This window comes from Talpa occidentalis, unplaced genomic scaffold (genome assembly GCF_014898055.3).
Source record: "Talpa occidentalis isolate TD23 unplaced genomic scaffold, MPIMG_talOcc4v2.1 talOcc4.2, whole genome shotgun sequence".
NCBI lineage: Eukaryota > Metazoa > Chordata > Mammalia > Eulipotyphla > Talpidae > Talpa > Talpa occidentalis.
This window is the reverse complement of record NW_023602073.1, coordinates 36,371,308-36,382,817: the sequence shown is the minus strand read 5'-3', so window position 1 is coordinate 36,382,817 and position 11,510 is coordinate 36,371,308. Positions and strand designations below refer to the sequence as shown.

The window sequence follows — 11,510 nt, the reverse complement described above, 5'->3', positions numbered from 1 at the left end:
CTGCAGCAGCCAGCAACAGATGTCCAAAGGCCGGGCGGACAGCACCAGACCCATGACTGGACAGTGCAAGATGTGATAGCACCAGGAAGATGGTGCCCAGGATGAGAAGTGGTGGACAGCTCTCAGAGGAGGCCAGATACAGGTCAGCAGTGCTGGTCAGCACTGGTCCAGCAGCAATGTGCCAGAGATGCCATTTACATCTTATCAAGATGCCATTGTACCAACAGCAAACGCCTTAGAGAGGCTGGGCATAAGCCACCAGCAACAGCCCCTTTAGAAACCCCAGGGACAGCCTGACGATGTTCTCTGCAGGCGGTGTTAGAGCCAGGGCCAGAGGCAGGTGTAGCCATCAGGTCTCAGAAAGGTCTCTGGAAAGGTCTCACACTCTGCAGAGGGCTTGGCAAAGATCTTTCTAGGAGTACCGACAAATCTGACCAGTAGCTGTCTATCAGTGGCTCAGGCTGGCTGCTGCTCTGGCTTGTATCCTCTTCAGGGTGCCACCTTTCAAGCTTGATTGGCCCCTTTATAATCCCAGCTGTTTGGTTGGTGCCAGTGGAGCTCCAATCAGATTGGTCCATTTAGAGGCCTGGATGGTCTCAAAAACCTTGAATGGTGGGGTGCTCCCTGGTGGTGCAGGGGTCAAAGATACAGCACAATCAAGTATTGCCAGCCACTACAACATGAGTTCGATCCCTGGCCAGGGAGCCAATCCACGTGGCACAGCAGACCTCTCCTGTCTAGCCCGATGCTCCCCTTAGCAATGTATTTCAGTAGATCCTCCTGTTCTGCTCCCTACTCTGACTCTGGTGAATCCTCTTACCCCCAACACCTCTGGCCTAAACCCCATTCTTGTGTGCATACGTAAGTAAAAATAAAAATCTCTTTTAAAACAAACAAACAAAACAAAAATATCTTGAATGACACCTGTCAGAGCCTGAATCTGTTTGGTCCATTACAATTCTGGCACTGTGTTCTCAAATGAAACACCTGCCCATGTGTCCAGATGCCTGAGGTCAGATAGTCTCACCCTGGAGTGCGGGCTGCTGTCACTCAGATGGCATCAAACAGGCCCGTAGGCTGCACGCAGTAAGGTCCCCTCTCCCCCCAGCATCAGGGATCACAGTGGGTGTGGGCTTCAGCAGGGCTACATGCTCACCTGAGCATCCAGAGCAGGCACCCCTCTATCACAGCCCACCAGGCTGGTCTCCCACCTGCCACAGCACAGCCCAGGCCAACGCTGCCAGAGCTCAGGGAGGCCCACAGTCCACATGCTGAGTTTGGGCCTAGAATGCCATGGGCCTCTCTCCCCCATGGCTTCTGTCAAGGCTTGCTATGAAGTGGGCCTCAGCAAAGCTGGTCATACCCCACCACTTGCACCAGGCTGCAGGGATCCAGATTAAATGTAGAAGCAGGAAAATGACCCCTGGGCAAGTCTGCCCCCAGAGGACAAACTGACCAGAATAAAACTGAATCTGCTGTTCCCTCTTGTGGTGGCCCCTGGCAGCGTGGAGAGCACACAGTGACCTCGGCGGGTCAGAGAGTCACTCAGCTGAGAGCAGGCCTGGCAGAAGCTGTGGCCACAGGAGGTGCTCCCAGGGGCCTCCTGTCTCCAGGCAGATGCTGCAGGTCACTTCTTCCAGGGGGGTCCAGTAGGGACCCCAAGGCCATGACTGTCCTGCAAGGTGGGTGAGGAAGGTGAACAAGGAAGGACAGAGGAGACGCTCACGGAGGAGGTGACCACACCTGCCCTGGTCAGGCCGCAGGAGCCTCCTCCCTGCCCCGCACACTCTCACCCTCTCCAGTCTCTGCTCCCCACGGCACACCAGGCCTTTCTCAACATGGACCCTCACCTGCCTTCTCTGCTCCCCACACCAGGCAGGAAGGGCTCACAGGGCCTGGCATCACCTCCACTTTCTCTCCCACCTCACCTGCCTCCAGCACCAGAGCAACATCAGGAGGAATGTTTTTTAATTTGACTTGTCAGTAGAAGGGCGCCTGGGCAGGTAGTGGGTGCCCGTCACTAAGAGGACCCAACCCTCACTCTGGATGTTTCCAGTGGATGTGACCACACTGAGGCCTCAGCCCCCTCAGCTCGGAGAAACTTCCTCACTGCAGCTGCCACAGCAGGGGGCCTGGGTGGTCAGAACCCTGGGTCGCCCAATGTGTGGCCTGGGCTGCGCTTCTGAGTCTCACTCCCCACAGTCATGAGTTACCCTGGGATGATGGTATCTGACAACTCACAGGGTGTCGTGGGTTAAACTGAATAATTCATGCAAATGTTTCTGTTATTTTCACTGTTGACTTTTTTCCCTTTTTTTTTTTTTGGTTGTATTATGAAAACTCAGTTCAACACTTTCTCCTTCTCCCAGGTGTTTTTCTAATTGCACAGCCTTGTTACAGCAACAACCCAAATAAAAGATCTTTTATAGTAAAAAAAAAAAAAAAAAACTTACCTCCAATCCCAGTAGCAAATATCATAATGATACTTACCTTTCCGTGCTCTCCTCCAGCGTGGCCATGCGGACAAGCAGATGCATCCTGAACACTAGTGGGGAGAGGCGTGGGGGAAGCAGCCTGGGTTTGACCTGACATCCTCTCCCGGCTGCACATGGAGGGTTATGCTGGGGAGACGGGAGAGCCCCAGAATGAGAAAGAAACGTCAGTTCGCCCCTCTAACATTCCATCTTCCCCTAGGAGCTGAGGGAGACCCTGGCGGGTCCTCTAAACTTGAGCAGCCTGTTCAGCTGCCATTTGTGTGACCTGCAGTTCTGCATTCCTGCACAAGGTCAGAGCTGCCCGGTCACTCAGTCACGGGAGCCAGACCTTACAAGGTGCCTTTCAAATCTTTCAAGAGAGAAAGCTTGATCACCCTGGGAAGGCGATGCATCACGAGGTGGGACAAGGGAGCCCAGAAGCTGACCAGGGGACCGCCTTGTTGATAAGATTAGGCCCATGGTCCAGGGTCTGGGGTCTGGTTTCGATTCCAACACTTGATCATCAAGCAGATAAGAAATATCTGGTCAGCAGACTCCTGTCCCCCCGAAGCCCAAGATGACGTTCCTTATTTCACCCATCCTTTTCTCCTTGTCCTCCTATCCCACGTAACTGACGCTGTATGATTATTCTAGCAATAAAAACGGCCCGGATCTTCTTCTTCAGCAGCATCCTGCATCATGTAGCCTGCTACATGACGCCCGTTTCTTTATCAGTGTGGTGTTGCCCAACGCAACAGACCCTGCTCCATCTCTCCCTCCCTTCCTGGACTGTGGACAAAGGCTCAGCTCAGGAACTAGGGTGACTTGGACTAATCCTGCCCCTGGGCCAGGCCAGTGGGAGACACACATTCCTCCCTCCCCCTGTGTGGCTCCCTCCAGTTCTGGTCTAGAGAGAAAGTAGCTGAAGTGCATGGAACAACCTCATTTTGAGACCCGTGGGTTTTTTATGGTGAGTCCAAAGAAGATGAACGTCGGGGACTGAAGATGAACATTGGTGACTGGGGGAGGGAGCTGTCAGGGGTGAAGTTACCACCACATCCTAGCAGGGGCCTGGAGCAGGGGTCCTGCCCAGCTCCTTACACCTCAAACCAACCATGAGATAGTTCTAAACCTCAGCCTCTTCTTCAGGTCCAATGCCTTTTCAGTCCTGCTTGGAAACTGCTTCTCCACAGAACTGCATTTACTGAGGTGTTGTTCTCACACTCTTTACTCTGTGTGCGATTTCAATTCATTCATTCTGGGGCTTGATGTTGTCTTCCCATCATCTTGTGTTGTATATCCTGTCATTCTTGTTACACACACACACACACACACACACTCCCCTCTCCTTGGGAACCAGACCCTCACTCAGCACTGGGGTTACTCTGACCCTCTGCTCTGGTCCCCTCAGAGCCGCCCTCTCTGCAGTGTCTCTACTCAGCGGGGTCTGAACAACCCCAGGAGTCCCTACACCTCCTGCCTCTGACCTTGTGGGAAACCAGCCCCTCAGCCTTCATGACAGTGAGGAGGCGAAGGCAAAGTCCTGAGGTCAGTGACTGCTGGAGGAGACAATTTGCTTTTTTCGTTTCTTTTTCCCCTCATTGTACTACTCAGTTGAGGTAACATTGCTTTACACACTGTATGTGTTCAGAGGCCCAGGGTCACCCCTCTTCAGATGTTTGTTACCACATCACGCCTACCATAAGGGGACCCACAGTCTTCACCATAGTCCACTGGGTCCTCTTCCTATCTTGTTTCCTGATCTTACCCCCACCCAATACCTTCAATTCCAGAGTCATATTTCTAGAGTTTGTTTTGGTTTAGTTTCACCTGTGCCTGCTTTGTTTCTTTATATTCCATATATGAATGAAATCATCCAGTATTTAACTTTCTCCTTCAAACTTATTTCACTTAGCATAATCCCATCCATATCTATCCTTGTTGCAAAGTCAGTATTTTCTTTTTCATGGCTGAGTAGTATTCCATTGTGTATACGGTTTGTGTTCTTTATCCCCTCACCTGCCGTTGGGCACTTAGGTAGTCTCCATTGCTTGGTTATGGTAGACAGTGCTGCAGTGACCATAGGAGGCGCATATTCCTCGGAATTAGCATTTTACGTTCTTTGGATAAATACCAAGGAATGGAATGCTTGACCATGGGACAGGTCTATTTTGAATATTTTGAGGAAACTTCATTTGTTTTCCATTGGGGCAGGACCAATGTGCTATCTGTAGAAAAGAGAGGTTCCAGGTTACCGCCCCACCCAAGGAAATGTGGGGCTGAGCAGGGATGAGAAGCTAAGAAAGAGGAGGAAGACGTGGATTGAGATGAGGAAAGAAGACTGGAGGAGGCACATGGAGCAGAGAGACATGTGAAGAAGCAGCCAGGCTTGTTCCTCAGGCTTGGACTTGTGCCAGGGAATTGGGGACACAGAAAGAGACATGTGAAAGAGACAAAGACTTGGGTGAGAGTCCCATGGAGACGCTGACAATGGCAGCTGTTGTCTTGATGTGGATTTTGATTTTGCTCTTTTCCTTCCAGACTTGACTGGCCCCTCCTGCCCCTGTCCCATGGATCTCTACCAGTAGGTGCCTTACCCTTGTGGCAGGCATTCGGGCCCGGTGGGCCTGCTTTGGGCCAACCCTGTTTCTCTGGGCATTTACCCATGAGGGGACGGGTAGCTTTGGGTGCTTCACTTGGGAACTATTCTAACTATATTCTTTCTCTTCTCTCTATTGCACACTAATTGTATTAAAGTTCTTTTCTATTGAAGGTCTTAGGCTTTAGAGTATGTTTTGTCTTAATTCAGATGATGGCAGATCCCATGTAGAGTGTACAGGTTTGAGAAACCCTGGAAAACCCTCATTCTACCCACTAACAGGACCAGACTTCATTCCCACCCACCATGTACCAGAGAGAGTTCCTTTTCCTCCACACCCTTCAGTGGGTCATTCTCACAGGTGTAAGGGGGTAACTCATTGTGGTTTTAATTGGCATTTTCCTGACAGCACATGACAAACATTTATCCATGTACCTCTTGGGCATCTGTATGTCTTCTTTACAAAAGTATCCATCTAGCTCCTCTGCCCTGTTTTTATTGAGTTGTTTTCTTGTTTTGCAGTTCTTTGTAGGTCTTGGATAGTAACTCCTGCCGGGGACCAGCCTCCGGCAAAATGTCGTGTCAGGGGTTCCTGAAAGGATGAGACGGCCTCGGCGAAAACGAAAGGACTGAAACTTAGGGGCTGAGGGGAAGGGAATGAGGAGACACCGACACTTGGTGAGGTGCTAGTATCTTCTGCCAAGAGGCTCAGCAGGTTCTTTATTTATACATTTTTTGCAAGCAGTGAGATGACATTATCATGTGCACAGAAACAAAGCAGAAACAATCAGTGCATCTCTTATTCTATGGGCTTTTGGCCACTACGTGCTCTCAGCAAGAAGGCAACCTTCAAGGCTAATAAAAAACTAAGCCTTACACTAGAACTCATTGTTTCAACCAAACAATAACCTAAGACAGTAGATAGCCACCAGTACATCCCTATCAGCCAAAGCCTAAGCAAGAAAAGACCTTTTTTTATTCTCATGGCCTTCACAGCAGGAGCTGGCTGCTACTCAGCTATCAGAACTTTTTTTATTTAGAAACTCCTAACTCAAATAGCTTCATTTAAAAACTTTCCCAAGAAACTTCAAGGGAAGGCAAAAGAAGGACCCACTATAATTATTGTATTGTAATGCTTGTCAGGCATATGTTCAACAAACCATCTCCCATTGTCAAGTGGGCCAAACTGCCCAACAACTAATTTCTAAACAAACAATTTTTCGTGCTATTTACTTACAGTATGCTGATACATATAATTTATTGCCTAATATACTTTCTGATAAATTTTTCTCTCTCTATGACCAAGAACAAAAAGCAAAGGGATGCCAGATCTTCAGCCGCACGGTGTGAGGCCTTTTCTCTTAGCTGCTTGTCAGCATCCTATCTGGCTGGAGCAACAAGGCCTCCTGCAGCAAACTCCTTTTTGGATTGATGGTGTGCAAATATTTTCTGCAACTTGATATTGTCTTTTCATTTTAATGAGTTTCCCCCACTATATAGAAGCTTTTTAGTCTCATGTGATTCCATTGGTTTCTTTTTTGCTTTTGCTTCCTTGGAGCACAGAAGACATTAGGGACAGTGAAAATACTCTGCATGATATTCTCATGATGGACACAGGTCATTATACATTTGTCCAACACCCACAGAACGAACAACACCAGGGTGACCCCTGAGAGAAACCATGACTGTGCAACTATGATGTGGGGTCCCTCACTTGTAGCCCACGTGCCAGTCTGATCTTAATACGTGATTTGGACATGATGTGTGAAGAGTTTTATAAATTGAGGAATGAAGTGTAATTTAGTTTTGAAAGCATATTTCATGCTCATGCAAGAACATTTAAATAACACTCAAGGATACGCATAAGTCAGTCATTCCCTTCCATCCCCCAACATCCCAGTCAGCCAGTATCTGCTCAAAACCAATTAGAAATTTATCTTTTCTTTTCTAAAAAAATATATCCATGCTTCTGTCTGGACAATAATGCTTGCTTTCCCGTCAGTAAAGGAGTTCAGTCACAGAGTGGGGAGAAACATTTGCATATTACAAAACTGATAAAGCACTGTATCAAGAATTTACAAATAATGCTTAAAACTCAATGATCAGCAAGATATAACCCAATTTTAATAAGGACAAAAAAACAGTGTTATAAATATAGCAAAAAAAAAAATTGACTTCCAGGCCTCCCTTGGTGGCGCTGGTGGTTGAGCGCAGCACTGTGAGGCTGTCCGCAGCATCTGCAGTGTAGGTTAGATCCCGGCCAGCAGGCAAGAATCCCACATGGTGCGGCAGACCTCTCCTGTCTCACCCGCTGCTCCCCTCAGCAGTGTATTTCATCAGTCTGCTTGTTCTGTTCCCCACTCTGTCTCTGGTGAATCTGATCACCTCCCGTGCATCTGGCCTGTACCCCATTTCTTGTATGCATGAATAAATAAATTTTTTTATTTATTATATTTTATTTATTATTATTTATAGACATAGCAACTTATGTAGACATAGAAAAATAAATATATGAACAAATGCTCAATATCACAGTTAAGAACAACAGTGACACCATCACCCTGCTGCCCAGGGTGCGCACAACAGGAGCCTCATCGGGTTCATTATAAAAGATCCTTAGGGGCTGAGAGACACATCAGAGCCATAGGCACTGTCGCTGCCTGGTTGAGAACAAAACAGAACCTGGTCAGAGATGAGACCACAGGAAGGACTGATGAGGGTAACTCCCCCATGGAGTCCATCTACACTGTCCCCAGGGGCTCAGGGATCAAACCCCAGATCCACACTTACCTGCGGCCTCAGTGTAGCTTCCTCCTTGTCCTACTGTGGGAAGAAGCATCATGGGAGACCAGGGAGCAGTCAGGTCAGAAGACCTAAAGGAGTATTTTAATCCTGCACAACAGGAAGTTTTCAGAACTGGGACTAAAGACCCAGGTCAGGACTGAGAAAAATGAAGAAAGGAGGTGAGGGGGGTCTGGACCAAATGCCCTCTGGGCAACACACATGTGTGTGGATGGTAATTCCCATTAACCAGGCAGGGCAAGTTCTCCCTGGGATGTGAAAGCCCCCAGTGGACAAGATCCCCCACTCCCTTCCCTACCTGAGTGCTTCTTCCTCCACATCACAGCTGCAACCACTGCAGCTCCAGTGAGCACAGCAACAAGGAGAACCAGGCCAGCAATGATGCTCACGGTGAGGATGGAGGACTGAGGAGGGGGCACTGGTAGGGAAGGGAAGATCATACCCTGAGCTCCAGACCTTATCCTGACCCTCTGAAGGGCTCCAGAAGGGCTCCTGATGGCCCTGAGAACAACATCACTGCCCACATCCTCCTCCTTACCCCATCTCAGGACTTGGGGCTCCAGCAGGCCTTCATGCTGCACGTGGCACGTGTATCTCTGCTCCTCTCCAGAAGGCACCACCACAGCTGCCCACTTCTGGAAGGTTCCATCTCCTCCAGGCCTGGTCTCCACCAGCTCCATCTCTTGGGTGAGGTCCTCCCCATCTCGCTGCCAGGTCAGGGTGATGTCCGCAGGGTAGAAGCCCAGGGCCCAGCACCTCAGGGTGACCGCATACTCAGAGGTGGGGTGGTGGGTCACACGTGTCCTTGGGGGTTCTGAGGTGGTAAATCAGAAAACTCACTTTGTGTTTCCTCCATGGACACTGAAGACTCCTCATGAGACCATCCTCACAATGGACAAGACCACTGGCGTGGCAGGAATGACAGGGGTGAAGGATGTCCTGAGCAAACTCCATACAGGCTTTGCGGACTCCACCCCCATGACACTGGGAACTACAAATCCCATATCACCAAAGGGAAGGTTGGGAGGACCCGAGGGTGGAGTTAAGCAACTAGGCTCTCCATTTGGGTATTTAACTGGTCATGTGCCCGGGAGTCTCTGGCTTGGCCACAAGGCATGCTAGGTTTTCACCACCTCTGTGGGTCACTGGAATCCCAGGTCAGCGGAACGGGTAGGACGTATTTACAAACTTATCTCCCTCTTTTTCTCCCTGAGTTATTCATTTCCCATTTCCTCTTACCATGTAAATAAACCGTTTATCAACCTTTTATGTGTGTCTGCAGTTTAGCATTCATACATCACCTTTAAGCACACAGGTGAGGACCCACAGTCAGGAAACCCCATTTTTTATCAGGGTTTGCCCTATAACAGCTAGAAGCATAAAAATGTAAAAAACAGGCTAATCTGGGGAATCTGTGAGAGTCTCCTATTTCTTAGATAGTACTAGAATGAGGAGGAAAGCCCAGGGTAGGATGAAGCAGAGGGAGTGGAACACAGACTTTTTGTTCCTGACCTGGGTGGAAGGTGAATGACACAGAAAAGCAGGAATCACATAACTGAAAATGTTCTCAGACCAGAAACAAGACTGAGAGAGAAACTCGTGGTTCTCAAACAGGCCCCTGGTCAAAAGGACCCGGTGATGTGTGATGTCAGGGACTGTCTGTCTTTCTCAGGAGAGACGGGATCCCTTCACTGTCCTTCAGGAGAAGCCGGAGTCTCTGGGAGTCTCTCTAGTGCAGAACATGAAACCCAGGGGAGCCCCCCTCTCGGGACTAGAGAGAGGACTCATTTCCCGCAGTGACTCCAGGCAGGGGGGGACCGGGAGGCCTCCAGGCCCCTCTTACCCGTGCGCTGCAGAGTCTCCTTCCCGTACTCCAGGCATGTGCGCAGCCACCTCAAGTACCAGTACTCCAAATAGTTTCTGAATCTCTCTGCCTCCCCCAGGGCCTCCCACTAGCGCCGGGAGATCTGAGCGGCTGTGTCCGCTGCAGTCCAGGAGCGCAGGTCCGGGTTCAGGGCCAGGTAATCGGCGCCATCGTAGGCGTACTATCTGTACGCGGGGAGGACTCGCCAGTCGGGCCCCACGTCGCAGCCAGACATCATCTGGAAGGTGTGAGACCCTGTCCCCGCCAGTGTCACCCCGCGGTCACCCAGCCCGCGCCCCCTCCCGCCCTGAATAAACTAAACAGAATGAAACGGGGTGAAAGTCCCGCGGGCTGTTCCCGGGCAATTGCAGAGAAGCCTGGAGGGGGAGACCCTGAGCGACACCCCCGCCCCGTCCGTGGGGATGGAGGTGCTGACCCGTCTTGGACCCGCGCCAGCTCACCGGTCTCGCTCAGGTTGTAGAGGCCGCGCAGGGCGTCCAGTTGCGCTCGGTACCACAGTGCGCGCTCCCTTAGGATCCTCGCGTCCTAGTCCCACTCCTCCTGCTTCTCCTGCTCCACCTGCTCAGCCCAGGGCGCCCGCGGCTCCAAGCTCCGGCCTGGAGAGTAGCTGTCGAACCGCCGGAACTGTGTGTCGTCCACGTAGACCACGGAGATGAAGCGGGGCTCCCCGGGGCCGGGCCAGGACATCGTGGTGTGGAAAATCCTTATGGAGTGGGGGCCTGGGGGCGGGAGGGGAGACCAGGCCTATTCTTCTCCCCTTCGGGGGCTCGAGTCCCGGGGGGCGCCCACGAGACAGAAAGCGGGTGAAAGATGAGTGAGATTGAAAAGTGGCTGCGGGACGAAAATGGCCGGGACTCGGGGGCCAGAGGAGGCTGGGGTCTCAGGGACAGAAAGGGGCCAGGACGGGGCGGGGCCGAGGTGGGGGGACAACTAGGGCGGCGGCGAGGTCGCGCCTTTCCCACGCCCGCCCGCGCCCTCGCTCCTGCCTCTGGGAGCGCCCTGTCCCCTCCCGACCAGCACTCACCGGCCCGGGTCTCCCTCGGGGCCAAGGCCACCACGAGCAGGAGCAGGAGGGCTGCGCCCCCCATCCCCCAGGACGCGCCTCCACGGAGTCCTAGCGGGTGGGTGGGGGCTTTGGAACGGGAGCCGCGGGGCTGCTGATTGGCTGCTCTGGAGACCTCCAGGCAATGGGGAGTGAGCCCTGGGGTGACTCACCAGTATCCAGGAAGGAGGACCCGCCCAGGTTGTGAGAAGTGAAACTGGGGAGATGAGGAAACCCCAACAGACAACTTCCAGTCTGGAACAGCGCTCTGGGGACTGAGACCTTGAGAGCCACACCCCGAGACCCCTGCTCTCCTGCACCAAGACCTTTGTCACACTGTTGCCTCCCTGAATCCAGGCCCAGGAATTGGGTCAGTGATTCTCAAACATTTTTCTTTCAGCATGTCTCTACAGTCTCATAAATCACTACGGATCCCATGTATAATTTTTTCATGTGGGTTATAGCTTTAAATATTTACTTTACTAGAATAAAACCTTTCAAAAGATGTTATTATGCTGGGAGCCATGCTACTCCTGTCGTCTTGTTATAGGGCAGCCCCGATACAAAACGGGTGCCTGACTGTGGGTCCTTACCCGCGCGATTAAAAGGACGTATCAATGCTCTACTGCAGGCACACACGAAAGGTTAATAAAAGGTTTATTTACAAGGGAAGGGCAGATGATGAAATGTACAGCTCAGGGAGAAAAA

At 51.1% G+C, this 11,510-nt stretch overlaps 1 pseudogene; it reads right to left on the bottom strand.

Annotated features, from left to right (window-relative positions):
• Positions 1-5,121: 5,121 nt before the first annotated feature.
• On the bottom strand, positions 5,122-11,399 carry LOC119251213 (class I histocompatibility antigen, Gogo-OKO alpha chain-like; annotated as a pseudogene).
• Positions 11,400-11,510: the final 111 nt, after the last annotated feature.